Source organism: Protobothrops mucrosquamatus, unplaced genomic scaffold (genome assembly GCF_001527695.2).
Source record: "Protobothrops mucrosquamatus isolate PMUCROS unplaced genomic scaffold, P.Mucros_1.0 scaffold2857, whole genome shotgun sequence".
Lineage (NCBI taxonomy): Eukaryota > Metazoa > Chordata > Lepidosauria > Squamata > Viperidae > Protobothrops > Protobothrops mucrosquamatus.
Window position 1 is genome coordinate 28172 of NW_015388887.1, and position 10121 is coordinate 38292.

Consider the following 10121-nt stretch of genomic DNA (forward strand, 5'->3'; position numbering starts at 1 on the left):
TCGATGCTGGCTGGAGCGACCAAGGAGCGGGCCACGTGGTAGACCTCGTCTCCGCAGTTTGCGAGGAATAAAGCCTTCTTCTGATCCCCGGGAATGCCTTTTTGCCCATTCCCGGCCAGGTGTAGCTCGAATCTTCCCATGTAGGCATCCCAGTCGTTCGTTTCTGGGTTGAATGCCGGTAGGGAAGACGAGAATTTCGAGGTGGAAGTCATCTTGGAGTCGCGGATAGTTTCTTGCTTCGGAAGGCTGCGTGGAGGAGCTCTTGCTTCGAAGTAGATTGCTTGCCACGAGGTTGCCCTTGTCGTGCAGTCTTACTGGGATCCCATCCTCGTCGCCAGTGTTAGATCGCGCAGGCAGTAAGACACGAGTCGTGGTGAAGGGCAATCACCCTTAATGGGCGATCAATGGTGAAGGGCAATCACCCTTAATGGGTGATCAGGATATGCATAGGGGATTAAGGGGGGGGGGAATACAAAGAACACAACACAGTTCTACCAATGTGATGCGAACTGGCTGAATCCCATCATAAAGGATAACCTTTATTATTATTTTTTACTGTGGGAACTATGGCACACATTAAAAATGAAATTTAGTTGCTTGCTCTCAAAGTGTATACATACATAACACACATTTAAACATACTATATACAACATATGTATAGATCTACACCCATAAGTAACATATAAATATTAATCACTGTCCATCTTGAATACATAACGGAAGGAAGAAACTTTAGAGTTCACAAGCTTAATACTGTATGGAACAAAACTGTGACTGAATCTGGATGTTCTGCTACGGATACCATGGATACTTCTTCCCAGCAGGTAACAAAGAAAACAGGTCATGAAGAGGATGTGTAGTGTCCCAGACAATCTTGCAGACCCTTGGGGACAAGATCCTGAAATAGTTGTAAATGAGAGATGGTTGCCAAATGACTGGTTTGTGTTATGACCACCAGGATGTGCTACAGTTGTAACTTGGAGGATGGGTCATAAGTCACATTTTTTGAGGTCCTCATAATTTTGAACTATCGTTAAATTCAAGGTTGTAAGTTGAATACTACCGGTATGCTTTCTGCATCCTTACAGGATACTTTTTTAAAAAAAAAAAGAATATCAGAAAGAAAGGCTATTTGCAGAAATGGACTCTAAATATGACTCTAAAAAGCAACAGCTTGAAATGAAATTAGAAAATTGGGAAAAGCAAAGTGCTCCGTAGGCATTTTTCAAAAGATACTGGCAGAAATTCAGGCAATATCAGAACAAGCAATCGCTTAAAAAGTGTACATTAACAAACAACACAGAAGGAATGTTTTTTGCTGCCCTTCAAAAAAAGCTCAATATGCAAATGTCATAATGGCAAAAATATAAAAGATCAGTTTGGATAGTAAATACTGATTGTGCCGAGATACAGATGAAACAGTTGACCATATGATAACTGGATGCAGCAAAAGCTCACAAACTAATTACACAGAAAATCATGATTGAGTTGGAAAGATATTACGTTGGCATTTATGTAAAGAGCATGGATTCACAGTCAATAAGAATTACTGAAAACATGAAATCACAGATAAAGCCTTAGAAAATAACAGAGAAATATATATATACAGATATAGACATGGAGGAGTTTAATAAAATTCAGGCTGATGAACACCTAAAATGACCACATCAGACATTTCTATCATTGGGAGGAAATGTATTGATTTATTGATGTAGCAATTGCAAAAGACTGTAATGTTGAAGACAAGGAACTGGAAAAGATTTGGAAACAGATTGCAAAAATGTAGAAGACAACAAAGACACTAATTCTTGGGGTACTGGATAAATGCCACAAGGACTTAGAATTTGGATTGCCTAATTTGGAATAATTCACAACAGCCTACTTCTAAAAAGGTTGGGTACCTCATTCATCATTCAACATTATATTGATAATTTCCAAGTTTTGGGGTAGGAAATCATGAGGAAAAAAAATGTACCACATTGTTTGTGATGCCATGATTAGTGGAACTGCAATAATAATAAATCATAATGCCCTGACCTGTCATTTTAGCAGTTCCTAAGATTAACTCCCTTTGTTTTCAGATGTCAGCTTTGGTGGAGGCTTCCATTTGCAGAGCAAAGGGATACCAATTTTCCCATAATCCCCACATTGACTAAGAAAGGTGGGGATCTCTTCAGAATTCCTTAGAAAGAAAAAGAAAAAAAAAACAAAGAAGAGGAAGAAAAGGAATGGGGAATGGTTAAAATGGGAACAAGACCAAAGAATTTCCTGGCAGTTAATAGGTGAAAGGTAACAATAATAGGAACGAAAATATTCATTAAAATGTATAATCCTCAGAGCCTTGCGCAGATGCTTTCAAAACTCATGATTTTAGTAATAAAATAAAATAAAGCAGCATTCTGAGTTTCCTGCAGGCAATAATACTTTGCTGAGATTTGCTTCATCATTGGCTTCAGCACAATAATTTTAATTGAATGTATAATGCAGGGGTGTCAAACTCAATTTCATTGAGGACCTCATCAGCATTATGGTTGCCCTCAAAGGGCCAGTTGCTGTCCCCTTCTCTCCCTCAGGCTTGCCCCACAGAAGCCTCTCCTCTCCTATCCCCTTCTCTCCCTCAGGCTTGCCCCACAGAAGCCTCTCCTCTCCTCTCCCCTTCTCTCCCTCAGGCTTGCCCCACAGAAGCCTCTCCTCTCCTATCCCCTTCTCTCCCTCAGGCTTGCCCCACAGAAGCCTCTCCTCTCCTCTCCCCTTCTCTCCCTCAGGCTTGCCCCACAGAAGCCTCTCCTCTCCTATCCCCTTCTCTCTCTCAGGCTTGCCCCACAGAAGCCTCTCCTCTCCTATCCCCTTCTCTCCCTCAGGCTTGCCCCACAGAAGCCTCTCCTCTCCTCCCTTATCGGAAGAGAGGGAGGAGTGAGGAAGGGAGGTTTTGGGGAGAAAATATAGGAGAGGAGAGGAAGGGGTACGTAAGTGAGTGACGGGTCGACCGAAAAAGTACGTCGCAAGTAGTCGACCTTGACGCATGTGACTAAGACCCCAGGGACGGTTCGAGGTCGTTGTAACGTCGAGGTTGACTGAGAGGTGGGTTTCTGACAATGCGGCTGCCGACCATCCCCAAGGCCACCAGAAGCCCCGGTCAGCTGAAGCTGCATGTGCCAATTCCGGGGCCTCACCAGAGCCCCAGCAACACTGCAGCTCCAGCTGATTCTTCCCCAGGCCTCTCTGGCACTGCCGCCATTTCAGCTCACCCCCCCACCCCACTACATACTCAATCACCTCCTACTAGTCTGCTTGATGTAAACACATCATGGGCTGGATCTGGTCTGTGGGCCTTGAGTTTGACATGTCTGGTATAATGAGAAGACAATATTTGGAAGCTTTTAGAGAGACTTATCTCTTTCCAATGAAAGCAACCACTATCAATTGGGATAATCGCCTTTCCAGGTGATAGATGTGACTTTAGTTTTTCTCAATAAATACACTGTCAGATGCTGGTGTGGTTCATCAGAAAAAAACCCTATATGAGAAAGAGAACTATAGAGTGATTATTGTCACCGGTTTTTCTTTTTTCCTCTTTCTCAAATTACTAAAATTAAAAAAAAGTCATATTTAATCCTTGAGTTCTAGTCCTGGTTTAGGCACAACGCCAACTGGATTACTTTGGGCCAGTCATTGTCTCACCCCAAGAACAGGTAATGCAAACCACTTCTGAAATCTTGCCATGAAAGATTCCTTCAGAGAGAAGGAAGGAAGGAAGGAAGGAAGGAAGGAAGGAAGGAAGGAAGGAAGGAAGGAAGGAAGGAAGGAAGGAAGGAAGGAAGGAAGGAAGGAAGGAAGGAAGGACGGACTTAGGAAAATATTGAAGAATAGTCATTACAGGAAAGAAGCCAGACTCTATTAAAAATTAAAAGACAACACTGTAGAAAATAAAACATAAAAATATCATTTGGCAAGCGAAGAAAAAACATCAAAGAATTCTAGCACTACTGTCTACTGTTGCTTTGAATGGCAACCTTTTTGAAGTTATTCCTTTTGAGTCTTAGAAAGTGAATGGCTAGCCTGAATGAAAAAGAAATATATTTTTTTTCTGACTTCTTGTCTTAGTTTTTTTTAAAAAATAAGAAAAAGAAAAGCTCCTATCCAAAGTTTGAAAGCATTAAATGTGGAGAAAATGACTTATATCCACCTGTTTAGAGTGGAAAAAATCCACTTAAGGTAGATTAAGTTAAGAACATTTTCCACTTTGCTGTGTAATTCATCTCCATATAGAAATGGAAACACATTTTTTTTTCATTTTTAGTTTGGGGTTTGAAGATATTTACCTGGTAGAGGAGAAGAATAACTAGAAACAAAGGGAGAAACATAACTATTCTTGACTATTTTTTTTAAATGTGCCCTACTGACAAATATTGTTTATGTAAACATCTTAGAGTTTTAGAAGTAAATCAATATATCTATTTATCTGTGCAAAATAGTTGTACATATGCTTATTGTTTTTCAGGGGAAAAAATGACAGTTATAAAGGTTAAAACCTTTATTTTAGTGTACAGAGACTTAGATTCAATTTTTTTTTAGCAGTAACGTTTATAGAACAACCTTGGTTTGCCACTGACCAAATTGATATACTGCATTAAATCATAATGTTATATTTAATTTTGCCCTGATGTGTAAATCCAGCCATTCTCTTTCATTTGAAACTCCATAAAAAGGGAAATCTATGTCACTTTCCACTTTGGAAAAAAAAATAGAAAAAAGAGTACATTTTCTATTTATGTAAATCACACACACACATATCCCATTTCCCAAAGGAATCAAGATAGATCCTACAATAGAATGTAAACAAAAAATATAAAAATAAGACCCATTAATAATCCAAGATAACTAATTCAATATTATTAGCACCCAAACATTCTTGTGGAATAAGAAGGTTTATTTAAGTCTTGTTTAAAAAAAAAAAAAGAGAAAATTTCTTCAATTCCCTATCTTGGTCCAAGAGCCAGGGGTAACCATGTAAAATAATTCTTGATCTTTTTATTTATCCATATATATTTTTTTCAAAAACAAATAAAGAAAATGGGCATATGTTCATAATATCAAACGTTTAGGCTAAAGGTGCAATTGACAATTTGGGTCATTGTCAGTGAAAATGGCTTTTACATTCAGTATACTTAGTTATGAGGATGCAAGCTAGTTTATTCTGCCTTCCAACATCTGTCCTTAAAGACAGCCCTTTTCTGGATATGTTAGCAAAGCTAATCATAATTTTTATTGTCCTAGAATGCCTCTGTAGCCACTGTAGAATGTTTCTAGAAATAAAAATGAAAAGGAGGTGTTTTTCTTTATCACATGTGAGCTCCACTTTTAATTTTCTTTTAAGTTAAACTATTATTTTTTAAAAAATGTAAACTATTTTGGTGTGCAGGAGACCTCAAGGGAAATGCCCACAGGCATAAGAGTGTTCAGAGGTGGTGAAGAAAAAAAAAACAAAAATAAGGATTTGAAATTGCACTGAATCAGCAATACATCAAAATATAAGTCCTTGCTGTTTCTTATTAGGCTCATAGTTTGATTTCTTTCGGAAATCAGCATTTTAACAAGTGTGCCACTTTATGAAATTAATTATTTGCTAGCTGCTTTCTAGCAAAGCCAATTCTCATATAGAAACTGTACTTTTAAAACTGAATTACAACTCTAATTAATTTACTGAGAAGAAAATATATAAATAAATATAAGAGCTGTATGATTACAATTATGTAAACATTCACTGGATTAAATCCCACGTATCAGATGTACAGAATATAATCCTTAGAGAATAATTCACCAGATGATCTTTGAAAGTTCATGTGAAAATAAATTCATTAGCATTTAGGTTGCATCAATATTTTCTGTTGTTTTTGCTGTAAACACAACAAACAAAACGTGTCTATCATAGTTTTGGAAGCTGTTTGAATGAAAGGCGTCAATAACATTGTTTTCTCAACAAAATAAGACTCTCATCATTAGATGGCTTGTGAAAAACTGCAAAGCATATGCATATAAAATTTTGAAGTGAAAGTTTGGTTAGACATGCATGGAACCCCTGAACATATGACTCACCACGAGCTAAGCAATTCAAGCAGAAAATCTAGTTCCACACATTAATCAAATTTCAAAGATGGCAAAACATGAGCATAACGAAAAAAGAAAAGGGAGGGGGGAGAGACTCAGAGCAAACCAATTATTTCACATGTTAAAGCAGGGGTCCCCGACTACTGTGCTGTGGCCTGGTAGTGGGCTGCAGACTGTTGGGAACCGGGCTGCGCAAGTGGCAGGCGAGCAAGCAAGCATACGAAACTCCATTTGCACAAATGGAGCTTTGCGTGTGAGTGCACCCACCCACTGCCTCTCCCTTCCCCTCTGCTGCCACTGCTGTCGCCACCACCATCAGTCTGCAGAGTTGGAATATCTTATGGTGCCTACCAAAATTTGAAATATTTTTAATGTTCCACAACGTGGAACGATGGAAACTCAAAGCAAGATCTTTGCTCTTTTATTTCTTAGAGCCACAAAAATAATTCATGCTGCCTCCTACCATTTAGCCTACAGAAAAGTTAATGATGGATATGATTTTTTTTTAAAGTTAAATGAGTCCCGGTTAATGAGAGCAGGGGGTTTGCTGTATTATTGACTAGTGTCTCCATGGCATGGTAAAACCTAAATGAAAAGAAGCCAATCACAGACCGCTCCAAAGAAGTGGAATGAAATAAAACAAGTTCAGGAAAAAAAATTGTTTGGATTCAAAACATTTTTTTAAACAGCCAGCTATTATTTATTTATTTATTTATTTATTTATTTATTTATTTATTTATTTATTTACTTACTTACTTACTTACTTACTTACTTACTTACTTACTTAATTACTTACTTAATTTATATCGCCTTTGTCATGGTTCCGACAGATGAAACTCTTCAAAGAACTTCGAGGCATTGTTTACCTTAAAGAATCTTTATTTGAGAAGCATAACATCAGCACTAACATAATCGAAGGCAAAAACTGAATTCCCCCTGCCCTTGAACACATAGTATCAAAGCACAATTCCCTCCTCCAATTAACTGTCATAAATCACATTCCCCAATTAATTTAAAGTGCGGGCTTTTCCTCCAGCTCTCCAGCCCGCCAATTCTTATCATCTCTTATTTCAACAACCTTGATTCTCACGCTAAGTTCAGTATTATTATGTCTAGCTGAACTCTCATGCACATCCCCCCCTCCCCAGCATCATCTAGCTCTAAAAGCGAAAAGAAGAAAATGGCTACATCTCCATCTGTTGTCAAAGCAAAAACATCCGATGTTAGCAGCATTGACAGCCTTGGTAAGGTGACTCTGGATGGCTTACAAAGAGTAAAAAGATAAATAAAAAAACAATTCAACTTTAAAAACTAGAACCAAGGAGATCTTCTTACCCAGTCAACCATCTCCAGTGGTGAGCAGCACCACCACCTCAACCAGCCAAGCCAAGTTTTGATACCCTTCCAGAAGGCCAAAAGGATAGGAACAGTTTTTACCTCTGGTGTGGGTAGAGTGTTCCACAGGGTCGGAGCCTCAGAGGAAAAGGATCTTTTGCCCTTAAAAATAAAATGTGCTCCTCTACACTGTAAGTTAAAATTTCAAATTAATCTGAATTTGTGTGTTTTATCTGTATTTCAGCAGGCCTGCCCTGCCTTATTAGATTCCTGCACTGAAAGCACGCAGTGCTGGCATTTAAATGCAATTAAATGCAAATGCAAATAAAGACAGGACAAAAAGTGAGGATATGGTTATGAAATGTCTCAAATTTAAACTTTCTCTAAGAGAAGCTCACTGTGTTGCCCTTTTCTGGGTCCTCCTAATGAAAACATAGGATGCTGCTTCACTCCTTGAATCTCACTTCCGTAAATCTTGGAATTGTAAGACCTCTAAACTTGGGATTGCTTTCAGAGATGCCTGAGGACTTTATCCAGTTTTACAACATTTCTTGGAACCAAGCTTTATACCAGCGTGAAAGCAAATTCTAAAATAATAACAATAATAATTAAAAAAGCATTTAAAAACCATATAACGCTTAAAATTCCATTTAGAATACTCGGTTGCCAAGTAAAATGTGCCTTGTTTCTCAGGTGTAAGATTTGGCAATTTCCTTTTCAGCAGCATATTATCTCAGCACCATCAGAATAATAAGATAGTAGTGCCAACTTTTTCTAAACTGGGTGTGTGAAAAATCTGGTATTAGCATAGGATTCCTTATGCCAGCAGTGTGTTTCAGTCCTTGCCTCATTATCACACTTCCTAGCTGTTAGAAGATAGAAAACTTTTAAAGAGGGTTTTTTTTAGAGCCTGCAAGACAAGCATCAAAAACAAAAAGTTCAGAGATGTTTTATAATGTTGGTGGATCACAAACATTGATGATTGTAAACCGTACAAAACACCAATTCATTTCTTAAAATATTAAGTCACATTAACTCCACCTATTCCCTTGATGGCACTTCATTATTCATTTTACAGACAAGAAGAATATTGTTCCAGATTATAGTAGCATCATTTGATACAGCTTGCTTCTGTCCAGTCGGCGGCGTAAGAAAATATCTGTAACGGTTGGAGAGACAAAGTTATCCCAAAATGAAATTGAGCTGAGCAGCAATTAACCAAGAAAAAAAGTCACAAAAACACACAAAGGCCTAATGATGAACCCAGTTTGGCACATTGCACTGTTTGAAACAACATAACCACGGCAAGGATTTCCATGGAAAAAATCTTAATCATCCAAAAACAAGGAAAATGTGGAACAGAAGGAAAAGGAAGTAATAGCAAATATACTTTATGTGGGGCAGCACCCTGGAATGCCTTCAGAGGATAAGGTGAAAAAGGCTTTTTAATGTTAGCTGATTCTGGGATAGAAGAGAAGAGTTTTGCTTCCTTGGCATTTATTGACATAAAGAGAGTGGTTAAATTAGCCCCAGGAACTGGGTTGTTTGACAATGCAAAACTGAGCTGTAATTATTTTGAAGGTGCCACCTCTTTTGACTCTAGTTCAGTGTTTCCAGGAGTAATTCTTAAAGGTTCTGTAACTAAAGCATACATAGAACTCATGCGAGGCCCTCCAGTTATATCACTATATCATGAGTTTCCTGTTTGCTAAATGACAGAAAGCATTTCAGGAAAAAAAATGAATGCGTTAATGGAGATTGTCCACAAAAGTTCTGAAACACAGAACTGCATTTTTTTTTCCTGATCCTTTCCTCTTGCCACAACTCATAGGTGTGGAACATGAGAAAGAAAGAAAGAAAGAAAGAAAGAAAGAAAGAAAGAAAGAAAGAAAGAAAGAAAGAAAGAAAGAAAGAAAGAAAGAAAGAAAGAAAGAAAGAAAGAAAGAAATGGGTTAGGGGTTAGGGTTAGGGTTAGGGTTAGGGTTAGGGTCAGGATAGATAGATAGATAGGTAGGTAGTTGGTAGATAGATAGATAGATAGATAGATAGATAGATAGATAGATAGATAGATAGATACACATTTATATACATATACATACACAATATATTTATATTCTTATATTTATGTTCCATAAATCTTCATTACTACACTAATCCATAAAGCACCCCCAGTTCCTTCCTCCAAAATCCTTTTTTCTATGTAAGTTAGACACATATCTTAGTAGCTTCCTTCCCTATCCCCTGTTGATAGAGAAGATCCCCATGACTTTGTGGAAGTCATGGGGCTCAAAGGCTATAATATAATAAGCCTCTGAAGGCCATCTGTTGGGGCACTAATGGGCTCCCTTGTGTCCTTGGTTGGCTATTGTGAGAGCAGAATGCCGGACTAGATGGGCCGGGAGTCTCATCCAGAAGGCCATTGCTTATGTTCTTAAATTAAGATGAGGTAAAGCAGTGGTAGTGTAACCCTTTCAAAAGGGTACTATAGCTGTAAATTAACTNTAGCCTTCTCTCCCTCCTCACTCCTTCCCTCCAAAACCCCTCTTTTATATCCTCTCCTCTCCTTCCCCATGCATTCACTCACTGCCCAGCTGGCTTTTTCATGCAGCGTTCATCAGCTGGAACTGCGTACACTGATTCTGGGGTCCCTGCCAAGCTCCAGCAACATTGCAGCTCCA